Below are 20,292 nucleotides of genomic sequence, written 5' to 3'. Positions count from 1 at the left end.
ATTTTGCATTTCGGGAACTACTAAAGCTACTGTTTGTAGGGATTCCTTGATGAGCTTCTTGTTTTCTGTCTAGAAAGTAAAGTGGATCGGTTTTGCCTTTAATTCTGACTGACTAGAATCTACTTCCTTTTCCCCCCATTCACGTTAGGGTGGGGATTGGACTGGAAGAGCTGTAGGATCTCTTTATTTCTGATCTTAAATGAATTTTTTCTTCAATGCCCTGTTCTTTGGTTTGGGAAATGTGCTCAATTTGTACCGTGCTTTAAATGTACACAATGGTTCGAAATTGCTACTTTTCTTTAAAGTTAGATATAACATCTTAAGTAAAATGTCATCTATAAATCAGACACAGTCTGGGGCCTGGAGACCCCCCTTGTCACTTCCTTCCAGCTGTGTCTCCTTCCCTGGCCACATTGCCCCTGGCCACATCTCCTCCCCACACCACGCCGTGTCATCCGCCCACCACCTCACCTCTGGTCACAACGCCTCCCTCCCGGCCACATCACCTGTGGCCTCACTGCCTGCCTCCCTCTTTCCTGGTGGCCTCCGTGGCTCCCACTGTCTGCCCTCCCGAGGGTCTGTTCAAGGCTCCTTCCCCGTTTTCCACTCCTGAGTGGGTCTCGGGGCCTAGGTGTTTCACAGGATGCAAGTTTCTTCCCTTCCAGCCGTGGGTCTCTGAGCGACAACTCCAGAGAGGGCACTAAGCTCTCCTTACCTACCTGGGGGGCCTTGAGCCCTGACCACCGACCACCAGGGCTTTTCTGCAGTGTGTGGGGCAGACTCATGCATGAATTGGACTAAAAAGATGCTTCCAGGAATCCTTGTTTTAAGTGCACTGGAGCAGAGATGGGGAGAGGGGACCACCGGGTTTGCTCAGAATTTGGTCCTGATCACAGCCAATGAGGCAACATAAGCACCTCCTAAATGAAGCGTTCCACAGACTGATTTTACACATGACAGAAAGGCTTCACACAATGAGTGAGTTTGAGCTGCATTTGAAGGAAGAACAGGTCCCTGTAGGTGGTAATGAAAGGTAAGCGTGACCCAAGCCATCAGCAGCAGTGGGGGTGGGGTGGTGCAGACTCCCCATGGATGGTGGGCATGGCTGAAATGCAGGAGAGGGCAGGGGTGCGAAGGAACAGCAGGGCGGCAGTAAAATTCCCCTGCAGAGAGGGGACTTGACTGAGATATTATCACATGTATACAACTGAGAGATGATTTGAGGAGGATTTCTGGGAGCCTGTGGGAAGAGCACGTGGTCATCATCAGTTCTCGGGATCTCTTTTTATGAAGTGAAAATAGTTTTGCCTCTGCCTATCTTGTGAGCTGTTGTGACGATCAAATCAGATAATCTTCAGCGAGCCTTGTAAATGCTAAAGCTTATGACAGACTGTTCCAGCCCCCTTGTCTCCACCCTCCTTTCCTATTCGGTAACGTGAACCCTGCTGGGTACCTCACTATCTGCCTGGTTTCCTCCTCCATAACGTGAGCCTTGAGTACTTGCTGGGTACCTCGCTGTGCACCTTCCTTAGTAACGTGAGCCCTGAGTATTTGCTGGGTACCTCGCTACCTGCCGTACAGCTGGCTGTAGAATTGTCAAACGCACTTGGCTGGCACATAAGCAGAAGTGCTCGCTGGGCCTTGGGAGGGCTTTGTGACATGTGGGTGCCTTCTGTTCCCTGTTAGGCTGGAGCTGCAGGAGCCCCCCTAGACCAGATAGAGGACCAAGGCTGTGGCCTCGGGGTGGGGGCTGGGGGAGCTCCCTGGGTTTATATAGTGAGGGTGAGAGCAAACTTCAGTCCCGCTGTGGCATTGGGATTCAGGGTTCCTTCTGGAATGTTCTGAGTGAGAAACAGGAAGTGCGCACAGGTGCGTCTTCTGCGGATTTTATGGTTATCTTGGGAGAGCACTGGTGCCTCTGAACTATGAACCTGCAGAACCACTTGTTCCACTAACGGCCGCCTTTATATAAAGAATGACTTACAAAAGATGCCACTGCAGATGGAGGTATTTGCAGGTGTGGCCTGAAAAATGAACAAAATGACTTTCATCTCAAGGAAAGTACCTTACATTTTTCCCAATGATAGACATTTGAGCTTTCCAGCGAATATTAAAACATAAAAATCTTGTGTCCACCACTTTCTCATGTGATCAATGGTGATACTGATGTGGGGTTTTTTTTTTTTTTTTTTTTGGACATATAATGAAATGTGGAAGCCGCTCATAACTCCGAACCAGTATTTTCTAACCAATGTGTGATTACAAAATCGTGTGCTGGTAAAAGCCATTCAAGTGCAAGACGGACCAGTCGATTTAGAAGGAATTGGGGCAGAAAGGCCCGTCGACCAGAGCACAGACTCTGTGTTGCAGACAGCCTGTACGGAAGTGCCACTTGTTACATTTGGCAGCAGAGAATACCTAAAATGATCTGAAAACACAATGAAAATACTGCTTCCTAATTGTATATCAGTATGGGGTCGGACTTTCTTCATAAACTTCAGCCATGGCTCTGCAGCCCACTGAACGCAGATGCAGGCATGAGAATCCTGCTGTCTGAGGTGCAGAGATGTTAGGTGTTTTCACAGCAGCACAAACTGTTGCCACGCTGCTGCTTATTTTGGAAAATGGTTTCTTCTTTAACACTGTGTTAAGATGTAATGACTTTATCCTTGTAAAAGAAACTAAATTATGTTGTTTTTTTTTTTTTTTTTTTTTTTGAGACGGAGTCTTGCTCTGCCATGCAGGCCGGAGTGCGGTGGTGTGACCTCAGCTCACTTCAACCTCTGCCTCCTGAGTTCAAGCGATTCTCCTGCCTCAGCCTCCCTAGTAGCCGGTACTACAGGTGTTCAGCACCATGCCAGGCTAATTTTTGTATTTTAGTAGAGACGGTGTTTCACCATGTTGGCCAGGCCGGTCTCGAACTCCTGACCTCAAGTGATCCACCTGTCTCTGCCTCCCAAAGTGCTGGGATTACAGGCATGAGCAGCCACCACTCCCGGCCTGATGAGAAAGCTTTTTTGTGCTCTTTAATAAAGTGCAAAGGGTTCCTGAGACCCAAAAGTTTGAAAACCACTGGCTTAAACCGACAAAATTGTCCATGATTCTTCAGTGTATCTTCTAATCTGTTGATGGAGAGAGGACAGCAAGGGTTGCTTTACTTTTTTCCTTTCACAACTCAATGGTGCTGGGACAACTGGGGTATCCACATAGAAAAGTATGGACTGGACCTTTCCTCACCCTACGCGCAAAGCTCAACATGGTTCCAATGTAAGGAGCTGACTGAGACCCATTCTGTCAGTCTGCTGGGTACCATAACGGACACCACAGACCGTGCGACTTAGACAATAGCGTCTTATTTCCTTTTTTCTGGAGACTGGAAGCCTGGGATCAAGGTGAGGGCAGGGTTGGATTCTCTGGGGCCTCACCCCATGCTGTGTAGACAGCTTCTTCTCTGTGTCCTCACAGGTTTCTCTTACGTGTATGCAGCACTGAGGACTGTGTCTAAATTCTCTTAAAAGAACACCAGTCATACTGGATCAGGGCCTACTTTTAAGATCTTATGGGACCTAAATTGCCAAGTTAAAGGCCCTGTATGTAAATACAGTGACATTTTGGGTTTCTGGGGTTGTGACTTTAACATGGAATCTTGGGGGAGGGGGACAGTTCAGCTCATAACACCTTTAGGGGAGAATCCTGGAGAAACTGTTAGGTTGGATTAGGCAATGTTTCCTTGGCTGAGACGTCTAGAGCTATAACAAGCAACTGAAGGGAAAAAGACGGTATCAAAATTAAAAATGTTCAATTCAGAGGATACTATTAAAGTAAAATGACAACCCACAGAACAGGATACATTATCATGATAAGGACCTGATATCAAGAATATATTCAAAAACTTAATAAAAATCCAATTTAAAAATGGACAAAGGATTTGAATAGACACTCTCCAAAGAAAGACATATAAATGCCTTAAAAAGCACATGAGATGTTTAGCAGAATTCGTCATCTTAGAAATGGAAATCAAAACCACCGTGAAATAACACTTCACAACCACCGTGATGGGTGGGTAAAACCCCAGTATTGGACAGTGACATGTTGGTGAATTGGGGAAAACTGAAATCTTGATATATTGCTAGTGGGAGGGGAAGTAAAATGGTGCAGTTGATTTGGAAAAGTCCGACAGTTCCTCAGAAAAGCATGAAATCACCATACGACCCAGCAATTTCACTCCTAGCCATATGCTCAAGAAAACTGAAAACATTTTCCCAAAAAGTATGTCATGCCTGAATCTTCACAGCAGCATTATTCATAGTAGTAGAAACAGTCCAGGTGTCTGTCAACCGGTCACTCACTGAGATTCCACTCACCTTAGACGTGAAAGATGTCAGCACCGAAGGTCACACCAAAGGTCATGCACTGTACGATTCTCCTCACAACAGGTGTCCAGAATGTGCAAATCCAGAGAAAAGGAAGTTGGCTGGTGATTGTCAGGGGCTGGTAGAAGGAAGGAGCCAGGTGCTGACTCTTAATGGGTTCAAGGTTTCTTTGGCCTGTGGTGAAAAAGTCCCGGAATTACATACTAGTGGTTGATGTGCAGCTTTTAGAATATGCTAAAAAGACTGAATTGTATTCTTTAATATTGGGGCTTTTGTGCTTTGTAAATTGCTTTTCAATTTAAAAAGGAATTCAAGAAGTTATTTGGTGTTGATATGATAGTATCCAAAACAAGTTACTATGTAACTCACGTCCCCAGAGTTAAACTTCATTTTCTGAGGATCTTGAAGTGTTTGAGGCTAGGAGACACAACGATCCTATACTGTATGTTACACCCCATCTTACTGATTTCTATCTCACATAACCATATTCAGGAAAAACCGACATGTAAATGTGAGCTGAATGCTATGCAGAGGCACATTCCTCTTACCCGGATGATCTTTAGTGGTACAGTAAGAGATGAGATCATAGCAACGTTAGTTTAGTTAGTTTAATTTCCATGGCAACAGGAATTTGGCACATGGGATGAGTTAGATCTCTCTGCACAGCTCCTAACGGGGTTGCCCATTTCTGTGTGGTGTCTGTGTATATTCTCGCTGTGGAAATAAGTGATAGCACCTGCACAAACACTTGTCCGGAAGCGCACACGAAGCTGGTGAAAGCAGAGGACAGGCGAGAGGGAAGCATGGCTCAGCCCTGGCAAAGAAGACCGTTATTCCAAACGCAAAATATTCAGGAACACAATCCTTGGGAAGACTGGTGATGTCTTTAGACCTCACCACTATCGGGTTGTATCTGTGCAGCCAGTTACCAGAGCCGCAGAACGGCGTGTGTTGGTATTGGTGTCATCACTCAACGATTCTGACTTTTCCTGGTGCTGAGGATGACTGCATGTGGCAGAAGCAAAGTGCTAATCTAGCACAGGTCATCATATCGAAGTTCTTTTCTATGAAGGCGGGCAGGGTTAGGAACCACCCCACCCCACCCCACTCCCCAATCCTATAAGAACTGGGATCTGATGATCTGTGCTGTCGAGAGAGGCAGGGTTAGAACACCTCATTCCTCAATCCCATTGTTGAAAATAATAGTTGGATTGGGAGGGTTTTTACTCCTAAGGTTGAAGCCGTGCATTTCTGGAGCCTGGGCTGTCAGTCATGGTGGCTGGGGAATGCTGGGGCTGCGGTTGTCTGGCTGCCGGTAGCCCTGCTGGTGGGTCCTCCCTCTTTGACACCGTTCATTTCTGAAGCTTGCTTTCCCCGGTGTTGGAAGTAGCAGCACTGGAGGAATGGCCGCCTTCCTACAGCGAAGCTCTGGCAGGAGAGGAGAAGATACGGAGCGTCTGTTCAAGGACGTGACGTTCTGGGCACCGCACCATGCGTTCTGCTTCTCAGCTGTGCCTCCTGGTTGATGTTACCATCACCTGGCATTTCCCAGGAGGTAACTCGCGAATGCCACACTGATGGAACGGTGCGGCTCGAGTCCAGGGCCGCTGGAGCACATCAGCAAGGTCAGGCTGGACGCATGTGCTTGCTGACAGGAAAATGACAGGAAATGACATGTCAGTTCAGGAAAATGACAGGAAATGTCATGTCAGTTCAGGAAAATGACAGGAAATGTCATGTCAGTTCAGGAAAATGACAGGAAATGTCATGTCAGTTCAGGAAAATGACAAGAAATGTGTTTGCTGACAGAAAAATGACAGGAAGATGACAGGAAAGAGGTCCATGAGGAGAGGAACCAGTAGATTCAAGGCAGTTAACCGAAGGAGCGAGCCATCACAGGCTGGGAGGACACCCCAGCCACAGTGGATGTCAGCGGTGGTGGATGGACTCGGGGTCCGTGAATATTGCATGATCGAACGTGTTTGGTACATTCTCAGCTCCTGCCCAGGTGCCTCCCAAGAATCAGGTGTTGTGGCTCCCCACACCCTTCCCATCTGTGTGTAGCATGACCACCACCTTCCTACCGTGTGTTTGTCCTATCACGGCTGCTGTGCCTAACGGACGCTTTGCTTTCCAGCTACTTTCCTATAACCAAAGCCCTTGAACGACTTTGCGTTTCAGAGACGACAGGGTATTAGTTTTTCATGATTGCTCTGAGGATTTCCGAAAGCAAATGTAACTTACAGGATGGAAGATATTGGAGACAGTAATTATAGATGACTTTTCTCAGTTTTTTGATTGTGGTAAACTTACACAGCACTCTATTTTTAAGTGTATGGTTTTGTGGCATTAAGTGTGTTCACACTGTGGTGCCACGATCACCGGCATCCATCTCCAGAACTTCCTGGTCTCCCCACGCTTGAAACTCGGTCTACCCAACACCAGCTCTCCTCCCGCCCCAGCTCTGGGAAGCACTACAGGTTGCTTACAAAATAGGCTTTTTCAGTAAGAGAAGGGGCAAGGAAAAGAGCTCTAAAGACTGTCTTGAGATTTGAGGAAGTGTTTTAGGTTTTGTTGTCTGGTTCCCGGTCTAAAGGAACTATTGAAGACGTGGGAAGGCGAAGGTCTGTGATCTCAGGAAGTGCTGGGCTGGGCAGCTTTCCCACTGTGACGGGGGCACTTGCCCTCAAACGTGCCTGAGATCGCGTGAGGATGGTGCTGCATTGTGACAGCTCTGAACTTGGTCTCCTTGAACGTTGCCAGGTACATAAGCTTTGGCGGTTACCGTCTAGTGTCTGCGGGAGACCTAGAATTTGAACATTTGTTGACTTTAGGCCACACTCATTTTATAACACTCTACCTGTTCTCATCAATAGGAAATATGCTGTGTCCTTTTTTTTTTTTTTTGAGAGGGAGTCTCGCTCTGTCGCCCAGGCTGGGGTGCAGTGGCCGGATCTCAGCTCACTGCAAGCTCCGCCTCCTGGGTTTACGCCATTCTCCTGCCTCAGCCTCCCGAGTAGCTGGGACTACAGGCGCCCGCCACCTCGCCCTGTTAGTTTTTTTTTTTTTTTTTTTTTGTATTTTTTTAGTAGAGATGGGGTTTCACCGTGTTAGCCAGGATGGTCTCGATCTCCTGACCTCGTGATCCGCCCGTCTTGGCCTCCCAAAGTGCTGGGATTACAGGCTTGAGCCACCGCGCCCGGCCTTTTTTTTTTTTTTTGCCTTAATATTCTGTGTTGCCGTAACAGTAGTTGCAGCGGACGCTACTTCTGGTTCATGGTCATCACCAAACACAAGCTTCAGGAAACCGTGTGAAAAATAAAGGGGAAAGTGCTTTTCTGCAAAGGGCTTTTTTGAACATCTTGTTTTTTTCTGGAATATCTGTTTTGCTGTAAAACGTTTTCATATTTAGGGGTTTGTAACGTGTTTTATACTGGTTAGCTTTGAACCCCATGTTTTTGCATGTCATGGGGCTGCTTTATCCTGTTATTCTATGATATAGCAGGTTGGCAAAACTATTGCTTATTTCACTTTAAAAACCAAAGCAGCTTACAGATTGAGTGTGATTCTTGTAAGAATTTAATTGTAAAATTGATTTGTGTTCAACAAGCTTACTGGAATGGCTAGATCCGTGGACAAAAAGATAAGAACATGTCAAGTCTCTGGGCCAGGAAGGACTTCCAAATAATACAAGTGATACACGTTAATTTCTTAACAAAAGATTAGATTTAGTACATAACTGTTTAAAACCTCCGTATTTTCTATTATAGCCATTCCACAGTGCCCATGGGGGTGGGCTGCAGGACTGCCTATGGAATCCAAGGTCTGTGGGCACTCAGGTCCCTGCAATAAAATGGCATCGTGTTTGCATATGACATATGCACATCCTCCTGCAGACAGTCATGTCAGGGTTGCTCGTAACAGCTATACCATGGACATACCATGCGAGTAGTTGTTTAATGAATAATAAAGTCTGAATGCTTAGTACAAACACATTTAAAAATATGTTGATCTATGGTTGGTTGAATCCACAGGCCTGGAACCCCGGGAGAGAGTACAAACTCTAGAAGCAAAACGAACAAAGCACTTGAGGTCAGCAGTGACGGGTGTGGGACCACACTGAATCTTATGTGTTTTGCTGTCTGTGTCACTGTGTCCCGTGTAAACGGGAATCATTTGTAGCTTAAGGTAAAATAGGTAACAGGAAACACTACAGAGTGGGCACGAAGGCGCGGCCCTCATTACCCCGTGTTACAGCCAAGCGTCTGCCTCCTAGGGAAGGATTTGTTCTGTGGGGAGACTATGTGTTGGTGATTTCCGGATGTGTGAAGGGAAACTCCCTCCGAGAAGCGTGGCTTTGGCCGGAGCACATCAGACGAGAGTTAGCGCGGCATGGAGTTTCCACAGTGGCCCTCAGGCCTGCTGCTTCTCTCCTCTCCCCACCCCTGGCCCTGACTCTTACCAAGGGAGGCAAGTTCAGCTCCAGCTGAGCCCCGCACAGGGCTGTGGGTCTCTAGGGCAGGTGCCCACCTTCGCCTGAACAGGCTGTGTCAGAGGAGGGTCTGGCTGTACTTGAGCTGTGAGAAATGCTCTCAGAGATCCAGCATCCTGAAAACCCAGGTGCTGAAGGTTCCTCCTCTTCCACCATCCTGCGGGGAAGGGGGTCTTATCCTGCTTCCCCTCAACCCGAGCTGACTTCTTGTCTGTTCTGTACACCTAGTTTTTCAGAACAGTTATTGTTAATCATCTAGCAGACAAACAACCATAAGGTGACAGCCTGGGAGGGTAGACGGCGCTGGAAGGTAGTTTCCTGAATAACAGCGTTCAGTTTCCTGTTTTGCCATCATTTGACCCAAGGCCCCAAGATAATTGAAATATTGTCAGCCAAACACCGATTTTTTAATCTGAGTTTTTTTTTTTCTTTTTAAGTTACGGGTGCAAACTTATAACCAGGGACCTGACAAAAGAGAAGGATTTATTTGCAAAGTGAATGTCGGGGATGGTTGGCAGTTGCCAACTCTGACTAGCAGGGACCCAGGCTGCTTCCGTTCTGCCGCCCGACTCCTGATCCTCCAGCTCCTGCCCCTGTTCCCACCAGCAGGAAGAGGAGCGGGAAGGTGCCTTTTCCCCTTTAAGGGGGTGAGGTGAGAGTTGCACCTGCCACTTAGCTAGTCCCTGGGGTGATTCTCCAGCATGGGTGGGAGTTGGGTTTGGAGGCCTGAGCCCCGTGAAGCTGGGGTTGCTGTTCCCTGAGCAGCAGGAAACTGGACTCTGGGAAGTGGGGTCAGAGGGTAGCATCCTCAGGAGGGGCCTCTCGTCCCATTTGACATCTTCACTGCAAAAGGGGGTGTGGGCTTCATGGTCCATTGACAAATAGAACGTTACTTTTTTTTTTGAAGCACATAGAACCCTAATTCCTTGGCTTTTACTAAAGTGGCATTTTGTAATTCCACATGATTTCATTGATATACTCGCAGGAGAGAATGCTTCCTGTAAACCAGAAGGATCTCTGCGACACTCCTCGGTCCATAGAGTTCATTTTCCCAAGGTTATAGACACAGCCTTAGGAGGGGTTGAGGACACACTGCGGCAGCCTCAGGAGGTCCTGGACATGTGTCCAAGGTGTTTGGGGCACAACTTGGTCTTACACATTTTAGGGAGACGTGAGACATCAATACATGTGAGACGTACGTTGGTTCAGTCTAGGAAGGATGGACGGCTCGAAGCGGGGAGGGATTTCCAGGTCACAGGTAGATCAGACAAATGCATTTCTGGTGCATCTTTCCAGAGGAGGCAGTTAGATCCGCATTTATCTCCGTGTGCAGATGGGGACTTTGAGTTCTATACTCTGTCCATGAGGAATTTCCTTGTGGATCGGTTGTGAGGGAGGTACGTGGCTTTTTCCCCCCACCCCCAGTAGCTGTCTCTGTTAGGAAGAGCATGGGAGGCAGGTTTGGTCTAAGCTCTTCCTCACCTTGACGTCCCTTTAGCGTAGTGATTTTGGGGTCCTGAGATGTAGTTTCAACTTCATGTTTCTGAATACACTGGCACTCTAAACAGTGTTGTAGGAGGCATCTAACTTACTTAGAAGAATCTATTTGGAAACACTTGAGCACCTTCGTCCTTGAGAGAACCAAGCCTTTGTTTAGTTTGCTTTGCCCTGAGGCTGTTACGCTGTCCCGGGCTGTGCGGCCTTAGAAAGCTGTGCCCCTGTGAGCTACTGCCTGTGGAATCTGGTGACTTTGAAATTAATCCAGCAGCTACATATTTTGGAAAGCAGATTCCCTCTTAAAGTGTTGGTGATTATGATTCTAGCACTAGAATTTCAGTGTGTATTTTCCACCCTTCTTACTTTGTCTCCTCATACACTGAGATGCTGCTGTATTTGCTCTTAGGCTTCACTGAGGGAGGGTCAGTTCTGACCCTTTCTTAGATATTGACCTTGAACGGACAGAATTGAGATTCAGGAAAACTCTCGAGCTGTGAGAGTGTGCTGATATCTATGTAAGTGGGGTTCATGTGTCAAACTCAGGTTTAAGAAAAACCAATTCTAGGCTGGGCATAGTGGCTCACACCTGTCATCCCAACACCTTGGGAGGCTGAGTTGGGCAGTTCACTTTTGAGCCCAGGAATTCAAGACCAGCCTGGGCAACATAGCAAGACCCTGACTCTACAAAAAATTAAATAGGACAGGTGATGTACACCTGTGGTCCCAGCTATTCGGGAAGCTAAGGCTGGAGGATGACCCAAGCCTGGCAGGTTGAGGCTGCAGTGAACCATGATAGCACCACTGTACTTATGGTGCACTGTGCCTGAGTGACAGAAGAACAACCACCCCCCCACACACAAAATATCAATTCATGCAGTGGCCAGTTCTGCTGGGACCACCTGTTAAGACTACTCTGGGCCTCATGGTTTGAGAAGCGTCTGTCCGGGGTCGAGAGGGAGTAGCTTGAGGGCCTAGAAGCCAGTTCTTGTGGTTGAGCGTGATTGCGGGTGTGGAGTTGGGGGCAGGGCTCTCCACGGCATGAGTGGGTAAATGGATGGGCTTCCAGGACGAGCCCCTGTGACTTTGCCTGGTTTACATCCGTCCAATACAAATCCACAGGCTCTTACTCTAGAAGCTTCTGCAGGGCCTGATGGACTGGCCTGGGGACAGAGGGTGCCCTCAGAGCCTCATGGTGCCGTCTGGTTTAGGAAGAGCACTTAGTCACCTAGATCTAGGATTTATGGCACTACAAGGGGACTCCTCACACTCGGAGCAGCATCCATCTGCATTCTAGACTTGGTTCTAGGCAAAGTATTTTGGAGCCTGTTGGTACCCTGTGTTCTGTTTATGTGTAAAACAAGTTAGAGTTATAACTAGTTAAAACCTATTTTTAAAATTTTGTCACAGAATATGGCAGTTGTGGTGGAGCCTGGCCAGAGACCCCCACACTCAGACGCTGTTGCTTGCTGGAGTTGCAGGCGTTGCCTGCATCGGCTGCCCCTCCCGGCGTGTCTGTGTTCTTGACACGGACGCCCATCGAGGCTCGGCCTGTGGGAGTCGTGCAGCCATTTGTCTCCGTGTTCCTCTGAGGTTCCGCAGACTTCACGGTCCCGTGGCAGAGCGTACGGTATCTGCTTGCATCCTGATTTCCCCAAACCCCAGGACAGACCAAGAGTTCCTTACACACAACTGCAGAGGGCCCCGTGGCGTGGATTTGCAGAGACACAGCGTTTCCCCAGCTTGGCCTTCGTCTCCAGAGTTGGCTTTAGGGTGATAGAAGCTTCCTTCAGACTGGGGGGCCTTGAAGCTTTGGTGCTAGGAATTCGGTGACCAGCACGGATGATACCCCGTTTCTCTGCATTTGTAGCAATAGTTGTTAACACGACCACGAGATGTACAGAGGAAGGAAAAAGGAGGTTTTATTTTCAGAGTAACACTCTGTGCTTTGGGAAATGTGGTCTTGGGGGAGCTGTAAGCACACGCCCCTCAGGAGGGGAGGAGGCCGCGGCATTACACGTTCCGGGGTTGTTCATCGGGCTCAAGGAATGTCTGAACGTTTACAGGGAAAGTGGGGTTTGTTCATCCGGTTTGTGCAATGTCTGAACACTCACAGGGAAAGTCTAGCACACATGCAGTGAGTTAACCTGTAACATCCGTGTTCGCCTTGGGGCAAGTGTAACATTTGAAATGAGGTGGACTGGGCGTGTCATGTACAAAGGTGAGCTGTTGGGCGCAGACGTTTATGCGCAGCCTCAGTCACAGCCAGGACTGGCTCAGGGTCTGCAGCCTGTGGCAGGAAAGGACACTCATGAGGCCATTCTGTCCAGTCGGGGCTGCCGGCAGGGTCCCAGGGTGGGGCTGTCTGGTCGGCCGGCATCTGGAGTCCACCCAGGTCCAGTGGGCAGCGTTCCTCTAAACCAGGCTTCTGATTGTGGAGGAGACTTCATGCTGGTTAACACACTGTACAGGAGTAATGTTGTGGGGCTTTGGGGTCCACCTTCCCTATGATGCCGGTTACATTTCTCTCCGGACCTCACAGCCACAGAGACTGCACCTCGTCTGACGGCAGGGGGTGCCATGTTGACATAGTAATTTATTGTATTAACCTTTATTACTATTTTAATAACCTTTTTTTTTCTTTTTAAAGAGATAGGGTATTGCTGTGTTACTCAAGCCAGTCTTGAGCTCCTGGCCTCAAGCAATCCTCCCACCTCGGCCTCCCAAAGTGCTGGGCTTATAGACGTGAGCCAGTGCGCCCAGCCTACAGCCATGTTTTTAAAACTCAGCAGTTTAAAAATCCTATTCCTTTTACCCCCTCAAGCAGGCTGGTTGGCCTTGTGCAAACTGGGGTGTCACGATCTTAGCCCCCCTTTTATTTTTCCCTTTGGCCTCAAATTCTGATAAGAACAGCAGTTACAAAATGGGCTTTAGGTGATTCTTCCGTTACTAAAGCCAGAATTCTCAGCAGTTAGAGATGTTTGTCCCCAGGATTCCAGAAAGCTGTTTTGAGTCAAGCCCGTAGCAAATAAGTAAGGAACTAAACTCTTGGTCCTCTGCTTAGTACCAGGGGAATGGGTTAGTTGCTGATACCCTTTGATCTGTGCTCACGTGCTGCATCTCATCACGGGAAGCAGAGTCGCCCTGTGGAATAAAGCCCGGCTCAAGGTGGCGCGTCGAGACGCTTGGGGCTGTCAGTCCCTTATACAGCGGCAGACTTGGAGACTCAGTATCACGTGCAGGAGCCCAGGCAACCGGAGTGCATCCACCTTAGAGACCACATGGACGGTCGGCAAGATGGATGTCCGGGCATATGGCCTTGACAGGCCCACTGCGAGGTGAATTAGGAATTCGTTAGCAAAGAAATCAAACTCGCCTTTGGGTCCCAACTACTTGGAAGGTTGAGGCGGGAGGATTGCTTGAGCCAGAAGGTCAAGGCCGCGATGAGCCATGGTTGTAATACTGCACTCTGGACTGGGTGACACAGCGAGACTCCAAGTCAAAAAACAAAAACAAAAAAAACAAACCTTACTCTTCATAGCAAGAGGGAGAATTTATCAAAGTAACTGAAACAAAATCTTAGATGATGTAATTTCAGTGGCTAAGTGAGCTGTCCAGCCCACGTGGCTGGCTCACAACGCAACAGAGCCAGGTGCTGCTGCAACTGCCCCCCAACCCCGATCGCTTGTGGACATTTTCTGTTTTCCCATATCTCCCTTTTGGATACGTAGCTCGCTACTTTATAGCTAAGCATCAGTAAAACAGGTTGTCTATTTTGAAAAGTAACTATTTTGTCTTTTAAGGACAGAAAATGAAGCAGGTGACAATAGCATGGCAACCTGGTGAATAGATTTAGAGGAATATTTAATACTTGGCACCACTCTGATCCCTTCTTCTCTCATGCTTAGTTACAGCTACCGCCTCCTAGGACAGAACACTTTGAGCTCTGTGAGTAGGAATTAAACATGTTCTAAATCAGAAGTTTTAGTTAAGCAGTATTTTATGTGAATGCCCAGATCCTAAGTGTTCACTGTACTGGTGTGTGGTGTTGAAGAAGGAACGAGGGCTTGGGGCCACGTCTATGGTGCAGCGTCCGGGTTCCCATATGTGAGATGAGGGCCATGAGACACGGCCTGGAAGGTTCAGACTGTGGGATTGAATGGATCTACCCAGTCCTGGAAAGCCTCAAGTCTAACTTGACTTGGGCTGGTTTTAGGGAGATGCTGGCAGCGCTGTCCACACAGGTCACTGGGAGGGGCTCTGGCACCGTCCCCGTCAGGTGTCTCACGATCAGCCCAGCTTGCTCATCTCAGAAGCTGCTGGTCGTGTTCTCGTTCCTGTTGTTCGTTGCGTGTTATTTAGGTTCTGTTCATGTGGGGACCTAGGAAGTTCCACAGTGAGAGGAGAGCCGCTGAGCCGCCTTCCTGCCTGGACGCCAGCCCCACGGAGGACCGTAACTGCTTGAGGTTGGCTTCTGCCCCCGGCCTCACCTGTGGAGGCATTGATGCAGTGGTACTTTCTAAGCTCCTGGGGCACACAGTGCTGTTGTGTGGATCCACAGGCCACTGTGGCGTCCAAGCACGTGCTCCCGGAGGAGAGGACTCTGCGGGCACTGATAGTGGGAGCTGGCTGAGAGTCCAGCGAGTTGAGACTCCCTGTGACGTGCACAGCTGCCATCTGCACAGCCCCTCCTGACGCCAAGATGGTTGTGCGATAAATGCACAAAGCACATCTCCAGCAAAAAGCCGCCGAGTGTCCACATCCAGGATATATCCACCACGGTGGCTTTTTGGTGTTAATACGATGAATGTGAGCAGCAGGTGGTCTGCATTGAGTGTGACTGTGCCACTGCAGTTTTGTTCTCATGTCTTGATGAGCATGAACGGTTCCTGATGAGGGTAGGTAAGGATGCTGTGACCTGAGACTCTGCAGTATTGTAGCTTGAGGAACCAAGGAGTTTTTCTGTCTTGCAAACCTGTCAGGGAGGATGTTCCAGGCTGGTGACTGCTCCATGAGGTATTCAGAGATCCAGGTTTCTTCCCGACCCCTGCTTTGCGTTCCCAGGGACACGGCTGTCCTTGCTGTGGTTGGGAATGGGTGATTGCCATGCTGGCGGGGGAGGCTTAAGGTGAGAGTGGCCCTGATTTACCTAATCTACATAATGACAGGGAGCCTGGGAGTAAAGTGTAGCCATGGCCTGGAGGATGGATGATGGATGTTGGTGAACGACTGGCTGCACTCACCGCACCTGGCCCAGGAATGGAGAAGGATGGCTGAGTATGCCGTTCAACGGTACCTGGTTCTTTCAGATTTGACTTCCTTATGGATTTTCTGCTGTAAAGAGGAGAGAGCCTGTGGTTCTAGGCCAAGCATCTCACTCATCTCATAGCATCTTGTATCCCTCAGCCAACATTTATGTCAAGTTTTAGAAGTCCTATCAAACTGGCAAGCATTTCTCAATTTGGTTTAACCATTGGATTTTATATCTGTGTCTGCATGTCTATTTTACATCTATGTGGTTATTTGGCACTCTGTAGTACCTTTGTAATAGGTTCTATTTGGTGGAAGTTACTTTCAACAAACCCTTGCTGCTACTTGAATTTTCAAGATTGCAAGTAGAAAGGAGAGAATAAAAACCACATCTTCTCTAATTTTAAAATGTGTTGTTTCTCAAATCACACCAGAAGTACAGATATTACAAATTACAAAAGCAGCCAGAATCAAGGTTAAGAGATTTCTGGGCGATTCTGGCTAATCAGCAGTATTTGCTGAGGTGTGTGCAGCAGAGCAACATGCCAAAAGGCCCGGGACGGGGGAGAGTTGGGAGGCCAGGCTGTGACTTCGGAGGTGTGTTGCCTCAGGGAGAGGAGCTAGATGTAGAGAGGATAAATGGCCACAGGTGTGACCACCGCCATCCTTGCCGCCGTACGGAGGCCTTTCTACAGGGGCCTTTGTGAGCTGAGTTAAAAATCGAAATTGAGAGAGTGCAATGCATTCTTAGTTTTTAAAATAAAATGCTAATAGAGAACGTTTTGTTTGTAAGAATGTAAAATGTTACATCTTTGTTTAGAATTTAAGAATAATAATTTGCTTCTGAGATTTTTGTGAGTGAGATTTGAAATCTTAAGTATGGTTTTTTCTTCCATGTTTTATACATATGCACGTATACACATATATGTAAGGTATATAAAAGGAAAATGAGCGTTTCTGTATTCACATTTATATACACTTCCATAATGTGTATACTTCCAGTCACACTTAGGTCTAAGAGACCATGACTTGACTTGATAACCATGAGAGGGTAATCGCGCCTCCCGCGTTCCAGGCCTCACACAGCCCGTGCCAGGTTTTGGAAGCAGGAGTTTGTCTGCAGCCACTTCGGGAAGCATGTGGTTGCCAGGATTGCCTAGAGCTCCAGGCTGTCTCCAGTCCCAGCCTCCCTGGGGTAGAAGCTGCCCTACCAGGGGCCTGGACATGGACGTTAGGGCCTGGAGCCAGGGACCGCTCCTGAAGCGGGGGGCTCCCCTCACGGCTGGGCATGAGAACCGAGGATAGGAGGCGGAACCAGCCTCGGGCCAGTGCACGGCCTCCCTGAAGTGCTTGCGGGAAGCCCCAGCTGCACTTTGCTGACCCCATAGACAGCACCTCACTCTGTGAGATCCCCCTGGCCCACCCCTCAGGTTCCTAAAATGATGAAGGTTTCCTGAGCTGTGAATTTTTAGGTCTAGGCTAAAAAGTCCTGGGACAGGCTCACAGGGTTGTTTATGTAGAAATGATGAGTGTGCTGGTGACTCAGAACAGGCACTGCACCCTCACTCCAGGGTCCTTCGTGCCAGGTGGAAACGAGCGTGTGGGTCACCCAGAGTCCCTGCATCCTCACTCCAGTCACTGCTCTTTGGTTTCTTAATTAAAAGCCTAAAAGCCTTGATAATGAAAATGCATTCTCCCCAGAGAGTCGAGTTTCCGGTTATGGAGGCTCACCTGTAAATGCCGTGCCAGGTCAAATATGCTGAGATCTGGGCCAGGTCCTGCTTCCTGCCCACGGCCAAAGCAGGTACTTCATTTGGGAGGTGACCCAGGGGGATATCTGATGAGGCCTGCCGGTCCCCGAGGGATGAATCCGCTGGCCTTCACACTCTGCTCCGGCCTCCATCAGCTCCTTTCTACCTGCAAACTGCCGGCTTTGACGTTGCCATCATTGGAGATATGTTAGGGACTTAGTATGGGTTGACACCCATAGGACCAGCAGATCGTGGAAAGGTGGGAACCAGGGCTGGGAGGGTGGTGACCACGGCCAAACTGAGAACCGTGGTGGGCTGGGAGGTCCATCTTCTGTCTAAAGTGTTTTTCAAAATATAAAACATAGTGTCTCAGGAGCATGAGAGGGCAGGCCACAGACGGGGAGAACGCATCTGTAAAAGACTCATCTGAGAAAGGCTGTTATCCAAACCGTGCAAGGAACTCTCAAAACTCAACAAGAAAATGAACAACCTGATTAAAAATGGACCAAAGACCTGGACAGATACCCCAACAAAGAAGATACACAGATGGCAAATCTACACGTGGAAACATGACCCGCGTCTTATGTCATAGGGTGAGGCGTCACTGTGCACCCATCGGCCTGGCCAAAACCCGAACTCCGACACTGCCGCGTGCTGGTGGGTGTGTGGGCATCAGGACCCTCACTCATCACTGGGGGAGGTGGGGCAGCTGCTGTAGGAGGCAGTGTGGCGGTTTTCAGTGGAACTAAGCTCTCCGACCACAGGAGCAATCACAGTCCTGGACGTTTACTCGGAGGAGCTGAAAGTTTACTTCCATGCGGAAATGTGCACACAGACGTTGACAGCAGCTTTATAATTGCCAAAACTAGAAAGCAACCAAGATGCCCTTCAGCAGGTGAATGGATCAACTGTGGTATGTCAGATACTGGGATATTATTCAGCACTAAAAAGAACTGGACCCCTAAGCCATGAAGACAAGGAAGGATCTTAAATGCATGTTGCTAAGTGAGACTCCAATCTGGAAAGGCTGCCTGCTGTCTGAGTCCAACCACAGCACAGTCTGGAAAAGGCAAAGCTGTGGAGACAGTCAAACAGTCAGTGGCTGCCAGGGGCTGGGGAAGGGAGAGATCAATGGAAGGAGCATAGGGGATATGGAAGGTGGGAAACAACTCCAGGTGGGGCTTTCATGGGGGATGCATGCCGTTCCACGTCTGTGAAACCCACAGAGTGAGCAGCAGCAGGCCGAGTCCTCGTGTGAGCTGTGGACTGTGGGTGGTGGTGCCGTGTTGATGCGGGTCTGTCGGTCGTAGAGACATGCTGGTCTGGTGAGGGCAGGAGAATGATGGAGGCTGTGCCTGTGCTGGGAAAGGAGATAGGTGAGGACTCTCTGTACTTTCCTCTTGATTTTGCTATGAACCAAAAACTGCTTTTAACAATGTCTATTGAAAAGACAAAAGAGTGCTGGCCAGACAACATCTGTGTGAGGGTGTGGCCTGTGTTCTACATTCAGAATTTCCGTTAGAATACACACATCTAAATTTTTCAAAGTTAAACCTTTGCATTAAGTAACTCGCTACCAAGTTACAGTATCAGCTTGAGCGCTGCCAGGATGGCCAGGATCCTGTATCCTGACAGGCTTCTCCCCTTGCAGGTGCAGTTGACGTCCATGGCCACATCCCAGTAAGCAGCAGGGCTGGAATCAGGAGTCAGGCTTTGCGGGACAGAGAGGAAGTGAGATCTGTAAGCACGTGGCTGAGGGCCGGCAGGGGGGAACCCATGGCAGGGGGCCGGCAGGGATGACTTTTTGATCAGTTTTCCTTATCGCTGAGGCCTTCCTAGACTTGGGGAGTTGGAGTCCCCACTCTCGGGTGCCTCAAAAACCAAAGGCTGCTCGTAATCCTCAAGTTCCAGATGCCTCAGGGGAGGTACCTGGGTTGTTGGGTGCAGTTCCGTTATTTGCTGCTCGGTGGGATTTGCCCACAGCATTTCTGGTTGTTTCTAAGAGCTGATGTTTGAGCTGCTTATAATCACATATGGATGTCGATCTACCAATAAAAGTTAAGAGCAGAATTTTAGTTCAAAGAGTTGTGAAAATGCTCAAGGTCGTGTACTAATGTATACATTACATTTGTGGAAATATCTAAAAGTCCAGGATTTATATTAAACACTTCTCTTGATTTTTGTAATATCTACCTGTCATTTTTCCATTTGATTAATAGATGTCAGAGGGCTTAAATTTTGAGTGCCTGAATTCACTGAAACTAAAACTTCTTACATCAAATGTAATTGAACTGAACATAGCCAACAGTGCATGCTTTTATAAGTACTGATTAAAATATATAGAAAAACACATATCCATGAACATGCAGATGGGGGCAACATGTTAAACCGTGGAAGTAGAATTAGTATTCTTTGTTTTCTGAGAAGACAAATTTTTAAAAAGCTAAGGGGTCTTATAACTTTCTAGTTTCCAACTTATTTACCCTAAAGTGGAAGATTGACAGCAGCAGAAGAGGAGATCCTGGGCCAGTGCAGGCTCTGGGAGCAGCGGGGTGAGTGCTGGAAGGAGCTGGCTGGAGGCAGAGCCAGGGAGGGGCTCAGACAGGCCAGGACGGCCTCAGGGCACGCGGCTCAGTGAGTGAGAAAAGGTTCACATTTCTTGGAGAGCCCTTGACTCTGCCCACGGAAAACCCAAACTCCTTCCAACGGGGATGTGCATCTCATGTAAAAGTTGTTACTCCCAGAAAGAAAGCCAGTGGATGTAGAAATTTTATGTATGCAGAAATAATTTCAAATTTGTTTCTAACCTTATCCTTTTCTTCCCCCATCTTAATGTGTGGTGACTTTCTGCAGGTGACGCACACATCTCAGGAGAGCGCTGTATTTCAGTTGCTGTTGGCTCTGATGTGACTTTGTGGTGTGCGATGTTCTT

General features: G+C 48.3%; 1 long non-coding RNA gene across 1 annotated transcript; it reads right to left on the bottom strand.

Annotated features, from left to right (window-relative positions):
- Nucleotides 1–3,800: 3,800 nt before the first annotated feature.
- LOC144334896 (uncharacterized) lies at nucleotides 3,801–18,410 on the bottom strand. Its single transcript, XR_013405150.1, has 3 exons — nucleotides 17,341–18,410; nucleotides 5,110–6,021; nucleotides 3,801–4,547 (listed from the first exon to the last, which is right to left on the bottom strand). It is a non-coding gene; the product is annotated as an uncharacterized LOC144334896 (long non-coding RNA).
- Between the last annotated feature and the right edge of the window lie 1,882 nt (nucleotides 18,411–20,292).

Source organism: Macaca mulatta, chromosome 15 (genome assembly GCF_049350105.2).
Source record: "Macaca mulatta isolate MMU2019108-1 chromosome 15, T2T-MMU8v2.0, whole genome shotgun sequence".
Lineage (NCBI taxonomy): Eukaryota > Metazoa > Chordata > Mammalia > Primates > Cercopithecidae > Macaca > Macaca mulatta.
Note: the sequence above shows the minus strand (reverse complement) of the source record. Positions and strands in the feature narration are given on the sequence as shown.